At 46.8% G+C, this 16124-nt stretch overlaps 1 protein-coding gene across 1 annotated transcript in view; it reads left to right on the forward strand.

The window, feature by feature from the left end:
• The window catches only part of LOC142004557 (T cell receptor alpha chain MC.7.G5-like), a 369008-nt gene that overhangs the window by 206844 nt on the left and 146040 nt on the right, over positions 1-16124 (forward strand). The window lies entirely within an intron of this gene.

Here is a 16124-nt window from a genome sequence, read left to right on the forward strand (position 1 = left end):
CCGTCTGCCCCAGGGAAAAACACTGGTCCGGATAGCATCCTTCAGAATAGGTTACGCCATCTCCATCGCGGAGGAGTTCACAGGCCGGGTCACCCCCTCCACCAGCGGCTCCACTGGCAAGCTACAGATCGACAGACTCACCAATGCCGACACGGCTACTTACTACTGCGCCACTAACGACGCACAGTGGTTGCTGCCTGGCTTCCTCTCCTACAAGATCCCTCCTGGAAGGGCCATAGCTCACGTAGCCTCCCTCCCCTCCCATGAGCTCCCCACCCCCAGGCATAAGGACAGCAAAGGGCCCAGGCATCCCAGGGGGACCACCTCTGCCCTCAGAGGCTGTGGGAGCAGGCAGAATTCTCCGCCCTTCCCAGGAGTTTCATTTTACTCTGAGAGACGTGTGGCTTTGGTATGTGCACAGAAAATGTGTGTTCTTCACACCGTGATCGGGAGGCGGCATGGTTCACTGGTTAGGCCATGAGAGCGTGGATCAGGAAATTCCAGTCCCGTTCTTGGGCGTGACACTGATCTGCAATGAGAAGTGAAGCGTGCGAATTCCCTGCACTCTAATTACTTTTCTGGGCCTGCCTGATTAGACTGACACGCTTACGAGTGCAAGGCCCGTCTCCCATGAGGTGTGTAAGCAGCACGTGGCCTACTGAGAGCAAGGCCTTGTTTGGACCCTTCAGGTGTTGCAGAAAAGGTTGGACGTTGACTAGACCTTGGCGAAAAATTTGCCCTTTGAGAAAAAATAATTGATTCCCCCATCTCAGATCTAAAACCAACCAACTGACCACCCAGCCCCAAGTTGCCGTAGCCCATTGCCACTGAGTCATTTCAGACCTATCCGAGGGGTAGCCGTGTTACTCAGTGAGAAGCCCTGTGGCACCTTAGAGACTAACAGATGTATTGGAGGAGAAGCTTTCGTGGGCAAAGACGAAGTGGGTCTGTGCCCAAAAAAAGCTGGAGCTCCAAAAGTTCTATTAGTCTCTAAGGTGCCACAGGGCTTCTCGTTGTTCTTTCAGAACCAGGGATGTTAAAATGATTACCTGGGAAACCACAGCACTTAACCTGTTCACTGTTTTAACTGAGGTCCTGCTGCTCTGGCCTGACGCAGCTGACCACCACTAAAGCGCACTGATAAGGGCCAGTTAACCAGATAACTAGTAGTCATACTGGTAAGCTGCATAACACCCCTTTGACCTCCTTAGCAGGACTTTAGTCGTTAAAGGGGCAGGGTACAGGAAGCTCTAACCCCGAGACTTCCTATCTGAACTCTTAAACTGTCTGTCTCTCTTTCCTTTTTGTATGCAGGTGCCCTCACTCTCCCTGTCTCCCTTAGCAGACACATCGTGGCGGTACACGAGCGCCTCCTGCCAAGCTTTTGCTCTGAAACAAACCGAAAAGAGCAGCTGTTGCAAAGACCAGTGAGTGGTGCTGAAACCTTGCAGTGGTTAGTTGGCAGCGACAGTTTTCCCCTGAAGACTCAGAGCCACAAAAAGGCTTGTGGTTTTGTGGGAAGGGGTTTCTAACCAAACCACAACATGTCATGGGAAAGTGCACTCCAGGCAAGTCACAAGAGTGTGGCCAGCCCAGACAAACATCGACTGCCCTGTGGTGGCTGGGAGACAGCGGAAGAGGGTGTGTGTGCAGTTAGAGATGAGAAAATCCTCAGCATCTCCTCTTCTCACTGGAAAGGGATTTAAAGACAGTTGGGAGAGAGATTGTTGTGGCTGGTTGGGTTTATCCCCATGTGGCGCGAGGTCTGCAAAGAGTTAAGCACTCTACAGGCCAAATGACCCTAATTCAAAGTTTAGGGAAATAATAGTTGAAAAAGTTTGCATTTTTGTGTGTTCGCATGTATATGGTTACAGATTAACAACACAAGCAGCTGATTCCTGTTTGTTATATTCTGTCTTTTCAGAGAGCAAAAGGACAGAAAGCTGACAGAATTGTCAGAGGTGTGGATGAACATGATTTGTTGGGGAAAAGTCAACATGGCCTCTCCAAAGGGAAATCAACCCTCACCTGTCTACTAGAATTTCCTGAGGGGGACAACAAGCATGTTGAAAGAGGGATCCAGTGCATATAATATGCTTAGATTTCCAGAAAGACTGTGAAAGGTCCCTCCCACAAGGCTCTTAAGCAAATCGAGCTGTGAAGTGATAACAGGGAAGGTCGTCTCATGGACTGGTAACTAGTTAAAAGAAAGGAAACAAAAGGTAGGAAGAAATGGTCAATTTTCAGAATGGAGAGAGGTAATTAGTGGCATCCCTCGAGGGTTCATACTGGGGCCAGTCCTATTCAACCTATTTATAAATGACCCAAAGAAAGAGGTACACAGTGAGGTGGCCAGAATGGGCAAATGACAGAGAGTTGCTCAAGACAGCTCAGTCTGGAACAGCCTGGAAAGAGCTTCAAAAGGATCTCACAAAACCATATTTTCAGTAGATGAAATTTAGCACTGATAAATGCAGAGTGATGCGCATTGGAAAATATCATCCCAATGCTACGTATACATGATGGGACTAAATGAGCTGTTCCCACGTGTGAAGGATCTGAAAAGTATTTGTGTGGATAATTCCCTGAAAACTTCCACTCCTCATGCAGCAGCAATGAAAAAGCAAGCAATGTTAGGGATTGTGAAGCAAGGGATAGAGAATAAGACTGAAAATAGCACATTGTTTCCATACAAATTCACGGTACATCCCCATCTTGAATGCTGCAGGTAGATGTGGTCACCTTATCTCAAAAGATTTCTTAGCATTGGAAACAATGGAAAAGGAAAACAAATGGTTGGGAGGGGTATGGAACGGTTACCTGATGAGGAGAGATTAATATGACTGGGACTTTTCTGCTTGGAAAGAGGTGACTAAAGGAGGTCTATAAAATCATGACTGGTGTGGAGAAAGTGAATAAGAAAGTGTTATTGACTTCTTCCCATACCACAAGAGCGGGGGTCACCCTATGAGATTAATAAGGAGCAGGTTCAAAACATGCAAAAGGAAGGACTTCTCCAGACAACGCACAGTCGACCGGTAGAACTCCTGGCCAGAGGAGGCTGTGAAGACCAGGACCATGTTGGGGTTCATAAAAGAACGAGATAAATTCACGGATGACAAGCCCATCGGCGGCTCTTAGCCAGGCTGGGCAGGAATGGTGTTCCTAGCCTGTGCTTGTCAGAGTCTGGAAATGGATGACAGGAGAGGGATGACTCAATGATTACCAGTTCTGTCCCCTCCCTCTGGCACACTTGGTCTACATTGTTGGAAGACAGGACGGACACTGGGCTAGGTGGTCTGACCCAGTCCGTCTGTTCTGAAGTTGTAGATGAGAATATTTAAATAAACCTTAAATATAGTAATGACAAAACAAACCAGCAGTCCCGTAGCACTTTAAAGACTAACAAAATAATTTATTAGGTGATGAGCTTTCGTGGGACAGACCCACTTCTTCAGATCATCGCTGTACCTGAAGAAGTGGGTCTGTCCCGCCAAAGCTCATCACCTAATAAATTATTTTGTGAGTCTTTAAAGTGCTGCTGGACTGCTGGTTTGTTTTGACAGTATATGGGCTAGCACAGCTCTCTCTCTTTTATGATACTAATGACAATGTAACAAAGTTCCTTTGATGTTTCTAGCTAATCTCCTGTTAATGTTAGTAAACGGCCAGTTCCTTTATGTTAACCCACAAAGCCACATACCCACAAAGTCTGGCAAATAAGTATCCCGGGTCATCCATTGATAGCTGTGAAGAGGGTATTCCGTGTGCTTCATGAAAATATGAATACGAATGTGACAATAGAAATATGCTCTATGTGAAATACCTTATGTAAGCTACTCCTGTGACTGGTTATCCAACTAGTTACAGACCCATCTGATAGTAGTCCCATCGAGGTTGCATGTTCCTAGTTTAGTAACAAGAAGCTCACGTGGTACAGTATCAGGTGGGCCTAACGTGACTGTTATCTATCACCTTATTACATTCCAGACGTTTTGCAGGTGGATTTTTTAATTATTTGCTGCATTCTCTCTCCTGACACTGAAGTTAGACTGACTGGTCTGTAATTTCCTGTGGAGTTGTTAGTCCCCGTTTTCTAGACGGGCACTGTATTTGCCTTTTCCAGTCTTCTGGGAGTTCTCCTGACTTCCATGACAGCTAACGGCTCCTGTCTCAGTTCCTTGAGTATTCTAGGGTGCATTCACCAGGCCCTGGTGACCTGAAGATTTCACCCTCCCATTCTGCCTTGTTCCTCCTTTATCTCTGCCTTTATAGCCCACGCTCCCTCCCATTTCTGACCTACCTGAATTGGTAACCGTGGACGGATCCTGTAAGAACTATTTGCACCTGCGATGTAAGCTGATCTCATAACTATATTGATGACTGCTCTGATACCTATCTTTTACTTATATTCTCTCTCTTTCCTTTCTTTTTAAATTAAATGTATAATTAATATGTTGGTCAAACAGGTTGGATTCAGAGTTAACCAGAAGAAAACAGAATTCGTGACCCTAAAGACTAAGGCACCAGGCTCGGTCAAGTTCAATGGCCACGACCTACCTGCCACAGAGAGCTTTATGTCCTTGGGTAGTAGAATCAGACAAGATGGAGGCATTGGAATCACTATTCAGAGCAGACTCAGTAAAGCCAGAACTGTCTTCATGAGTCTGAACACGGTCTGGAAGTCACCACGGTACAGCATCCGCGCCTGGCGGAAGTTGCATGACAGCTGTGTGTGGATCAGAATGCCGGTGGAGGACAGAATCTGACCTCGATAAATTGTCGACCTTTCACACCAGAAGCCTTTGGAGGATCCTCCGCATTTTTTTGGCCAAGCATAATTGCAAATCAGGACCTGCTTGCACGCCGCAAGCAAAATCCCATAGTTACGGAAAGACACGGGCGACGGATTGGGCACATGCTCAGGAAAGATGGAAGCTCCATCGCAAAGACTGCTGCGGGCTGGACTCCAGGAGGGAAGTGGAAAAGAGGATGACCCAAGACAACAGGGCACTGGACTGATGAAGTAGAAATGAAAAACTTGGATCAAGCTTGGAGAACTATTGAGAGGCTGGCCAGTGACAGGCAGAAGTGGAGGGCCTTTGCTGCTGTCCTACCTGCCGCTAGGCATAAAGGACAATGATATAATATACAATATAATTAATAAGAATAAGCTATAAGGAAGTATTTTGGGTTGGGGCAGGCAAGATTCAGCATGCAGAATGGACCTAGCTCACCAAGCCTTTTAATCTGGCCTCTGGCCACCCCCGCAGCTGTGGAGGGGGGGAAGCTTTGGGAGCTGCCCCTAGCCCCAGCATACTCTCCCAGTTCCCATTGGCTGGTTTTGCATGCCGCCCCTGCCCCAAGCAAAATGTCTCAGCTCCTATTCACCGGACCCTCTCCAGTGAGATTTTCAAAGGACCTAAAATATGTCTGGGAGATCGGAGTACTCACCTTTCAAACAGAGTCTATATTTGAAAAGAGAGGATCATAATACTTTTGAGAGAAATTATCAGTCTGTGAGACTTCCCAGGTAGCTGAGGGAAGATAGGGACAAACCTTTCACTGAAGGTCAATGCAAAGGTACCGAATTCCCCAAGCCCCCTTTGAAAATAGCAGCCTAGTTCTCTGTAATAACTCAGAAATAACTAAGGACACTTAGGGTAACGTCCCTAACCTGCAAATGAGCAGACATGCACTGACCTGCATGGAGAAACATTGATTTAATGCTGCGGGGGGGGGCGCAGGATCTGGTTTTTAATATTAAAAAGAAAAGGAACCTCTCTTTTCAGTCAATCAGCAGAGTGTGTTTTGGCAGGGCAGTTACTGACTGGCTGGGGGATGGTACATCCAATGCCTGCGAACGCCAGACTGTGAGATGTGGCAGCAGAGAAGTCAGAAAGGTTTTTGTAGGGCTGTTTATCACTGTGTGGACTACGTACCACAGTGGTTGAAGGTAATTGAGCTGCTGTACATAAACCAACCGCCATACTTTTTGATGGTGGCGCGGGCTGTCTCCTCAGATGCTTGGGGGAGGGGGAGGTTAAAATAATGAAAAGGCAGCTGCTTTTCATCTCAACCCCAGAGCGTGACACCTTCCTGTGAAGTCTGTTCCACTTACTGCAGTCGAGGCAGGGTTTTTAATGAAGGCTAAGCAGGCTGGTGGGAATTTCCAGAAGGGAGCCACCTGCTCCACCGTGATAAGCCTGGCTTCATGCTGCAAGACCACCACGAATAAAGCTTTCAGCCCAGGACCAGAGTGACAGCTACAACAGCAAACTCCACAAACAAAAATGAACCAACAATAACCAGCAAACCAAGACCAAACTAACAAACTAACCAAAACCAACCAACAAACCACAAAAAACCCTTAGAGGAACGTGACCATGGGGAAGCCAAACTATACCTCCCATGAGGCATCACAGTGCAATTTCTGAGTGCAAATATTTGTTTGTTTGTTTTATGGAGGGGGTGGGAAATGTTCCATTTTTAATTTTTTCCAGTGACAAATTACATTGAATTTATTTTTGGTGGGGAAAAAAACAAAGTCTATTTCCCAACCATCTGTACTCGGCCAACCCAGTCTCAGTCTGGCTCTCTGAAAGTTATGGCTGAGGCGTGTTAAACTGGGGAGGTACTGCTGAATTTTCAGTTCACATGGGACACATTTTTTCAGTAGTGCTTGACTAGTTGAGGCCTGTAAGTCCTATTTTCAAAGGTCACTCGGGACCAAAGGTGCCAGTAAGATACTAGCTCCCAGGGGTCAGCTTTTCAAGGGATCTAGGCATGTAACGATGTGGCTGGGTGCCAAATTCTGAGAAGTACTCTGAACCTGATGAGCCACATGAGGTAATTACCTGAGTGTTCTGAGAGGTCTGGTCAGTCCAGAAACTAGGGACTAAACCCATGACCCTGAGCACAATCTTCTCAGTGTTCTCTGAGATCTATCTGGTAGCTCTGAGGATCTGCTCCATCCCCAGCCTGCCACCACCCTATGGGATTTTCAAACAGCCCCTCAGAAAGCGATGGGCCAGATTTTTAAAGGTACAGAGGCACCTTGTGGGATTTTCAAAAACATCTATAGGTGTAATTCCCAATGAGAACCAAAGATCATTAGACGTCTAAATGCATTTGAAAAATCTCACCAGGCATCTAAAAATACCTTTCAAAATTTGTCCCAAACTCCCAAGGAGTCCAGTGAGAGTTAGGCTCTCAAACTACGCAGCTCCTTTTAAATATTGTACCGTGTGCATATTTATGCCTATAAGTGTTTAAATACCTTGGTTCATCTGTCTCCAAATCCTTTCGGTAGCTTTGAAAATATCACCCTTTTGTCATTCTTCCTCAGGCTCCTTTGAAAATGCCAGTTTTTCATTCAAGCTAGGGGCTCCCTCCATGTTTGCAAGTCTTGGCCCATCTTCCCGTTGCTGTGGTTGGACTGAAGCTGTGGTAAACCACCACTCACACTTCCTTGGAACCGTCTCTTGAGAAGTCACATGGCCGCAGGCACCCTCACAGCTGGGTCTGGTCAGAAGGAAGAGAGAGTTTTTGTCATGAAGTGTAACACTGTGGACTGGGGGGTTACTACCACAGTGACACAAACTCCGTAGAGTGCTGTACAAAAACCTGCAGATGCAAGAGAAGCCAAGTTTGGGGAGGAAAAATAAGGGAATCTGAAATTTCATAGGATGTAATTACAGTACTTTTATCCCTTTCCTTCCCATGTCCTTGTAACGCCCAAGAGACAACTGAGCAATATCCTAAGAGCTGGAAAGACGTATTAGCTCAGAAGCATGGTCCAGAATAAAGTCTTGCAACCTTTCAAGTATAGAGTGACTGCTTCTACTCTTTGGTGGAACTAGGACATTATGCAGAGTTACCTGCCTTGGATAATGTCTCCTGTAAGGATAAAGTACTATTTTCGGCCCTCTGCCTTTGGCTGGTGATGGAGCTCCGGTAGGGACACATTTTTTCAGCAGGCTACAAACAGTGGGTATACAGATAAGCTGAACTTCGGAAAAGGGACCACAGTTACAGTAGAACCAAGTAAGTACAAAGCTTTCTGTACTGAATATTGCACTGGAAGGGAAGGGAAGCGTTGGTGGGTGGTTCCACAGAGAAATGATTGTGCTTTCTGGAGTCTGAGTGGGGTTTCTTAAGGCTCAACTTTTGATGTTTAGCTACATTGCTTGGCTGTGTTAGACCTAATGCTCCTGGTTCCCAGTAGGTGTAAATTAGCATTACTCCATTGGCATCAAAGGGCCAGCTCTCTTATGGTGGAAATTGGATGCAGAGATACTGAAGTCAGCGGACCCAATCCCAAGCTAGATCCCGACTGGTTAATCTGGCCCAGATTTGGTTAAAAAATGCCCCCATGCCACTAAAACCTCACTGGATTTGCACTGTTGGACACTAGTTCCGAGCTCAGGTCTCAGGGAGTAGCGCTGATGCTGTCGAGTGGTTTTGCGATGGCTCTCTTGCACTGTGGACGATGAGAAACTGATTTTCGGAAAAGGCACTGAAGTGACCGTGGAACCACGTAAGTAATTCCCTGACTCATAGGACACTTGAACTGGAAAAGACCTCGAGAGGTCATCGAGTCTGGTCCCTGCCCTCATGAGAGGACCAACCACCATCTAAACCATCCCCGTTAGGTGTCTGTCTGACCTGCGCTGAAATATCTCCAGCGATGCAGATTCCACCACCTCCCTAGGCAATTTATTCCAGTGTTTAACCACCCTGACAGGTAGGAATTTTTTCCCGCTATTCAACTGAAACCTCCCTCGCTGCAGTTTAAGCCCATTGCTCCTTGTCCTGTCCCCAGCAGCCTCGGAGAACAACTTTTCTCCCTCTTCCTTGTAACCCTCTTTTAGGTACTTTTATGTCCCTTCTCATCCTTCTCTTTTCTAAACTAATAAGCCCAGCTCTTTCAGTCTTTCCTCGGAGCTCATTTCATCAGCAAAAAAGAATTTTTCACGTTCCTCAAATGATGGCATAAATATCGCCCGCTGAAGGTCTCAAAATAGGCTACGCAATTGGGCTGCCCAATTGCCTTCCAAATGCATGGGCACTGGAGGTTCAAATCATCTGGGTGAGTGTGAAAATGTCACCCACACCATTTAAAGCTTTTTTTTTTTGAAAGGAAAAGCAATTTAGTTCTTCAGAGAGGATTGAAATCTGGGGTGGATCGATGGAACTACCCTATAGTTGGCTGCTACATGTCTGTGGAGTTCCTTGGGGGCAAACCCAAGAAACGGGAGGAGGTGGCGTTTGTGGTTGGATTTTATTTGGGAAAGTGGGGCTGTCACAGAAAGAGAAAAGCTCTGAGTTTTGTGGCTCAGTTCATGAAGTTCCTGAGCCCACCTGAGAGCAAGAGCGCATGTAAGTTTTTGTAGGGCCCATTTGAAGTGTGTCTATGCACAGCCCCTGATCTTTGGGAAAGGCACTGAGCTCACAGTCGAACCACGTAAGTATTTCTCAGGTGTGTTTTTGCGCTTCGGGGGGAGGTTGTAAGGGTGGAACAGTCAATTTAATTGTTCAGAAACATCCAGCTCTGCACAGAACTAACAGCAGAACAGCGCCTGGGGCACCAGAGAGACAATTCTCCAAAGCAGCTGAAGCTCAGCTGTTCATAGGTGACTATGGCAGTGGAAAAATGCCTAGTAAGATGTTTTTAACGCACCGAGGCACCTACCGCTAATTGAAATAAGGGCCTCTAGATGTAGCTGAAATCCACACCAAGTGCCTAGCTACGTCCTTAAAAACCTATAAGGGTGGCCTTTGTGAACCTAAGCAGCTTTTCAAAGCTAGTTTGTGGCTGATTTGGAAGTATCACCCTTGAAAACCCAATTCCCAAGAAGACAATGAGATTTAGATGTCCCAGTTCCCTAAGCAACCTTGCGTGTCTTTAGCCTTTTGCGCAATCCCGGGAAGTGGTTTCCAAAAAGCGCCAAAGGAAAATTGCAGCACAGTTCTCTTGGCGGCTTTGAAAATCAGATCCTGTCTTCTATAAATATGCTGCATTCAGTCGTACATTTAGCCATACCTGGAAAACAGTCTTTGGTAGGGGGCCGGTGTGTGTGTGTGTGTGTGTTCACACTCTTGTTTCATACCATTAAAAGAGCTGATAAAAATTTCCCCGAGGTGGGAGGGATGAGCAGTAGCATTCATTAGTGTAACTAGAAACAGATTATATATGTGTGTGTGTGTATATATCATTCTTGTCCTTGCTGTTAAAACCCAGTAGAGTGAATCCCTTTTAAAATTAAAATAAAAACAGGTAGCTCAGGAAGTTCCATTTTATCTATAAAAAATGTTCGCTGAGCCTAACAACTTTAATTGCAAATGTATCGTTGCTAAACGGAGTATCATCATCAGTGGCACTGACAATCGTATTCTGTTTAGTAACGAAACATTTGCAATTGAAGGTGTTAGGCTCGGCGACCATTTTTTAAAGATAAAAAGAGTGAATTCCTAGCATGAAAATATCTGTTGGCTCAAATTCATTAAAACCGGATGAGCCCAGATCTCCAGCTGGTGCCAATCAACACAGAAGCCACAGAAATCAGTGGGGTAAAATATTCCCCAGGTGTAAATGGATGTAGCTCGGTTGAAGGGAGTTGGACCGGCCCCACAGCCAGGGGGCCAGATCTGCAGCAGATGTAAATTCACAGAACTCCAGTGCTGGAAAAGCTCTTGGTTAATTACCCCCCCTCCCCCCGCCAGATTAAACAAGCACACCATGTGTCCAGCCTGAATTTATCTAGGTCCTACTTCCAGGCATTGGGTTGGGTCAAACCACCCTCTGCTCCACCGAAACACCCCGTTGTCAAATATTTGTACCTTGCATAGATGCCTATGAATTGTCATCAGATCACCCTGGACCCATCTCTTTGTTAAGATAAACAGGTTGAGCCCCAAGGGTCTGTCACGATAAACGTGTTTTCTAACCCTTTACTCATTCTCCTGGCTCTACTCTGAGCCTGATCCAATGAAGCAACTTCCTCTTTGAATTGAGGGTGGCAGAACAGGACAGAGGCGTCCAGCAGCGGTTAAAATCAAGGCTCTGTTGTGACTGTTTGCACGCCCTCTTTACGCACCCCAAGATTGCATTAGCCCTTCTGGTCTTTTAACACACCAAACACACTGAGAATCTGTGCCTGAGACCAGAAAAAGGCCTGCAAGGTGTTGGCTGGCTGATAAGAGAACAGGCAACTCTCGGGGTCTCCAGCCACGTTGTGGTTGTGCAGCTAAAAGGCAACACAAACAAGGGCTGCCTGGCAAACTGTTTTTGTGCTACCAGCTGCAACAGTGCTACAGCAGCTCTGCAGTTTGGCATTGGGACCCGGCTCACAGTGGAACCAAGTAGGTGTTAGTTATATTTTAACTTAGCTGAATTACCTCCATGGGGCTAAGAATTTTCCCATACAGGTGGCTAAGGAGGAGCTCCCTGGCCCATCCTTTGGCACCTCAGGAAATGGGGTGACTTTGGAAAGAGCTGTGCATAAGAACTAGGGAGTCACCCAATGAAATTAGTGGGCAGCTGGTTTAAAACGAACACAAGGAAGGTTTTTTTTGATGCAGGACATGGCAGGTCTGTGGAACTCCTGGCCAGAGCAGGTTGTGAAGACCAGGACTTTAACAGAGTCCAAAAAAGAGCCAGATACTTTCATGGCGGGAAGGTCCGTCAATGGCTACTGGCCAGGACACGTCGGAATGGTGTCCCTGGCCTCTGTCTGTCATGGACTGGAAACGGATATCAGGGGAGGGATCATGCGATGATTCCCTGTTCTGTTCACTCCCTCTGGGGCCCCTGGCTTCGGCCACTGTGGGAAGACAGAAGCCTGGCCTAGATGGACCTGGGGTCTGACCCGGGATGGCCGTTCTTATGCTCAGCTCTTGTAGATTCGGTGGTCCATGGGACAGCCTCTCAAAGACACACAACTTCAGCAGCAGCTGTTGTGAGTCCAGGAGGGAAGCCGCCTAGGCAGCTGTCTGAAGGCTCCAGCAGGAGCCTAAGGTTAGGCCCCCAAATTTTAGCCTGTGTTTTTTTGCTGGGGCTGCCTAAAAGAGCCTGGGTGAATTAGGTGCACAAATCCCACTCATTTCAGCTCCTAGCTCTCTTAGGCACTTTTAAAAATCTCCGTCTTATATCAAATCCTGACTCCGAAGCTAACAGGTGCCCGCCGGGCGAGCTTGCCAAAGCCCTACAAGCAATTCGCTTTTTCCACCTGTGAGCTGAGGATACGGGTCATGCTTCACTTTGCAAGGTGCTTGGAGATTGCAGGGGGCGGCCGGACAGCATTGCCTGAGGCCTAGGCCATACTGCCTGGCGCGGCTGAGAATTCACCCCGAGAGAACTGGGGTGTCTTGGCGGGGAGTGGAGGGGAAAAGTGAAGTTTCACACATTTTTTCTGGCACTTCACTTAAGCCCCAAAGGGCGCTGGCCACTTCTCTCAGCTGGCAGAGTTTGTTCTGGGGGGTTGACATTTTCAAAGACTCCTAGGGGATTTCTATGCTAAATTGTCATTAATATTAACAGGAATTAGGAGCCCAAATCTTTGTGGACCTCAGCTCGGTGGTTTAGTATATGTTATTTCCCACCAAAAGACCTTTTCAGCCATGTGTAAAATGTCAGGGAGTGTTAGTCAGCCTTAAAAATACCTCCCTAAATGATCAGCCTTCCCTCAGCAGATACCTGAGCTTCATTCCAGCTTTTGCCCTTTGGCTTGAGAGGAATTAACTCATTTCCCTGAGACTGGAGAAGAAATTTGTCCAGGCGATCTCTGGGCTAGAGAAAGAGGGCTGGGAGTTGGTATGAGAATTAAGCAGTGTGCTTAGGACTGCAAAGCTCACTTTTGGAAGTGGGACCAAACTCACTGTCCAGCCAGGTGAGTGGGGGAGAAAGGCTTGAAGGTTTTTCACAACTAATAGTGAAGGTAGGGCTTTTGCAAGGTGCCTAAGGGACTTAGGCACCTGGCTCTCATTGAATTCCAGTGGGACTCTGATGCCTAAATCCTTTTGGTCCCTTTGAACAGTCCAGCTCTGGGGCAAAGTGGCAACGCTCTGATGTTCCTTAATCCCTGACTCCAGAAGAAGCCCCCTTGGTTTTAACAGGACAATCCAGGAATGCGCCCCAGAAATTGACAGATTTGAAAAGGTTTTCTAATCAGGGTTTTTTTAAAGAGCCTTTTCACACAGTAGGGAAAGTGCGGATTATTTAATATTTGGGAAAGGCACCACTTTAGCCGTGGAACCAAGTAAGTGTTGTACCTTTCCCCAGCATTACATTGGCTTTTTCTTTCAAAGGAGAGAGAAAGAAAGAAAATGTTGCTTCCCTGGTTGTTCTGGCATTACAAAGAGATGCAAAGATCAAATTTTTATGAAAAAAATAGTGTGTTCACTCCTATGATTATTTAATTTCCTCGTTGCATCGGAGAAGACTGCTAAATAAAAGTCAGGCCCATGACAAATTAGAGCTGTGTGAAAAATTTGGACAAACTTTTAAAAATTAAAAAACCTCCCACCCCGTCCACTACGTTCAAAACCTGCCAACTGCTTAGGAAAAAACATCCGGCAGGCTTGAAGACTACCTGATGTTTTTACAGACACGGACAAAGGCGGCTACCCCTCTGTGACCTGTCACCTGCTTTTAAAATGGTCAGAATTTTTGTAATGTTTAAAGACGTGTGTAATCCTTTTTAAATCAAGGTGTTTCCTTCCCTGCATATGGCACTTTTGGAAGCTGTGAGATATTTTTATAGTCATTTTGATAAAAATTATTGCTAAAGATGTTCCTGGAAAAAGGCAGGAGCAGGGGCATTTCCAAGCCAGGAAAACGGAGACACATTCAAAACAAATATCCCGCTTTTGACTGGCTCAACCAGCCAGTTGTTATAACCAGCTGAATCCTAAGACGGGCGCAATCGGAGAGGCTGCTTCTTAACTAGGCTTTAAAACAAACTCTTCAGTGACATGAGAGGGGACCAAGCCAGGGTCTGAGAGGCCACGGCTGAGCCCCATATGGAGTGGTAGGCTGGATTGTCCCTGGTGTTTGGTTTCCCCTGGTACCAGACAAATTCATATGTGGCATCTCCCCTACTCTGGTGCAAATCAGGCTCCCTTTGAAGCCACTCTGAGGGCAACCTCTGGAGTTGTATGTCAGGCCCTGCAGCACTGTGCGTGGGAGACCAGAGCCCTGACTTTTGGCAAAGGCACTAGCCTTTCTGTGGAGCCCAGTAAGTACCATTGTTGGACTTTTTCCATGCTACTTGACTAAAGGGCTCCGGGGTCTCAGCGGGTGCAAACCGGCACCGCTTGATGTTAAAGGGCAGCTGTACTGCTTCTATGCCAGGCTGGTGTCTGGCCCATTGTCTTCGGTGATGAGATAACGGGGAACGCTCAGGCAGCCTACCCCCTCCGAAAGCAGGCGCGACACCCTTAAAGTGGTTTATTTTTCTGCAATGGGAGTAAGAGGAAAGTCCAGCTCCAGCAACTTTCCGTCTGTCATTGCAGAGAGGCGTTGGCACAGGGGGCCGGCTTGCAGATTGCATGTTGGATCTAGGAGCTGAGAGCCCTGTTCGCATGCTCAGAGAGCACGGTGTGGGGTGGACAATAGACAGGGAGAGGGCAGAGAACAGAGCAGGAGAGCTGTCCCATGTGCCATTCCTTTCAGTGGAAGTTAGACAACCATCATGCCACAGAGACACAAAACAGCAGCATCTCTCTGAGTGGGGTAGAAAGCCACCCTCCTTGTGGCTGTTATATCCATCTGAGTAAATTGATACGCTTTCCACTGAGCGCGGGGTGGATGCTGATTTACACCCACTGGGGATTTGGCCCATTCCACCTTCACTAGGCTTTCTGGATGTTCACGTTAATGAAACATATCAGGTTGTGACTCAGTCTGAGGAAATCAGATTTGCTCACCTTAGCGAAAAACAAGCAGGCCTGTAGCACCTTAAAAACTAACAATTTTAACGTTAGTTAATGAGCTTTCACGGGTAAGACCCACTTCAGATTGTGTAGCAAAAATGAGAATGCAGGTGTCTGTCTGTCTGTCCCCATACACTCTATCTATCTATCAAGAGGGGAAGGAAGAAGCAGGGTAAAAAAAGAGGTGGGGGTGGAAGTCAACTCTCGTTAAAAAACCCAGGGGAGAAGTAAATTAAGCGAAGCGGGATGGGAGCTATTCCTGCGAGCATCAAAGGTGGGGAAAGTGCCCTGGTAATGCATAAGGAAATTAAGATCCCTGGTCAGCCCCAGGTTAAATGTGTCAAACTTGCAAATGAATTGCAATTCAGAGGTCTCCTGTTATTGTCTGGTGGAAAAAGCCTTTTGTAACAGATCCGTTACTGTAAGGCCAGGGAAGATAAAAATGTTCCCCTTGAGCTTTATGTGCATTCCAATTCTTGATGTGACTCACCTTAAATAGGCCCGTAACAACCCTTCCCTAGAGAGGCCTGTGCGCCCTGATCAACTCTCACCTGGGAAATGCCTTTAAAAGGTGTAGTAAGCATTGAAAAATATCATTATAACGCTTAGTAGAAGAGCAAAATGTTCTGCAGAATGACGCAACCATATGGTGCTAAGGGATTGATTTTTGCCATGGTTGCTAGAAGAGGTAATTTACTCAAGAGTAGACTTTTTGGATGCATTCCTTGTCAAGCGAGGAGGAGAAGAGAGCAGAATCAGCCGCCCAGAAACTCCTCTCTCTTCCTTACCGTTATTGCAATGGTTGTGTACTTTGACCACATCAAAAAAGTGAGCATTTCTGCATGTGCAGTTCCTGGTTCAGAACAGGTGCCAAGCCAAGCTGAACATCACAACCAGTTGTGCTTTTGAATTTCGTGTGGTGGGTGTGTGGAATTTGTTAATTTTCAGGCCCACTGGCTAAAGACCGGAGCTCTTCCTCGCACAAGAGAGGCTATCGCCGCATGTGAGTTCTCCCCAATCTTCCGAGGTGTCGAGAAGCTGGGGCTCATGGGACTAGGTTTGGAGATTCCTAGAAATGTTCTCTCATGAGTTTTTAGGCCAGGCTGACAAGTGCACAACTCCGTTAATGTCCTTTGAAGGTCACAGCCTCTATCCGGCCCTCTGTATTGTGCAATCCATTCTGCCTTGAG

Source organism: Carettochelys insculpta, chromosome 32, assembly GCF_033958435.1.
Source record: "Carettochelys insculpta isolate YL-2023 chromosome 32, ASM3395843v1, whole genome shotgun sequence".
NCBI classification, from domain to species: domain Eukaryota; kingdom Metazoa; phylum Chordata; order Testudines; family Carettochelyidae; genus Carettochelys; species Carettochelys insculpta.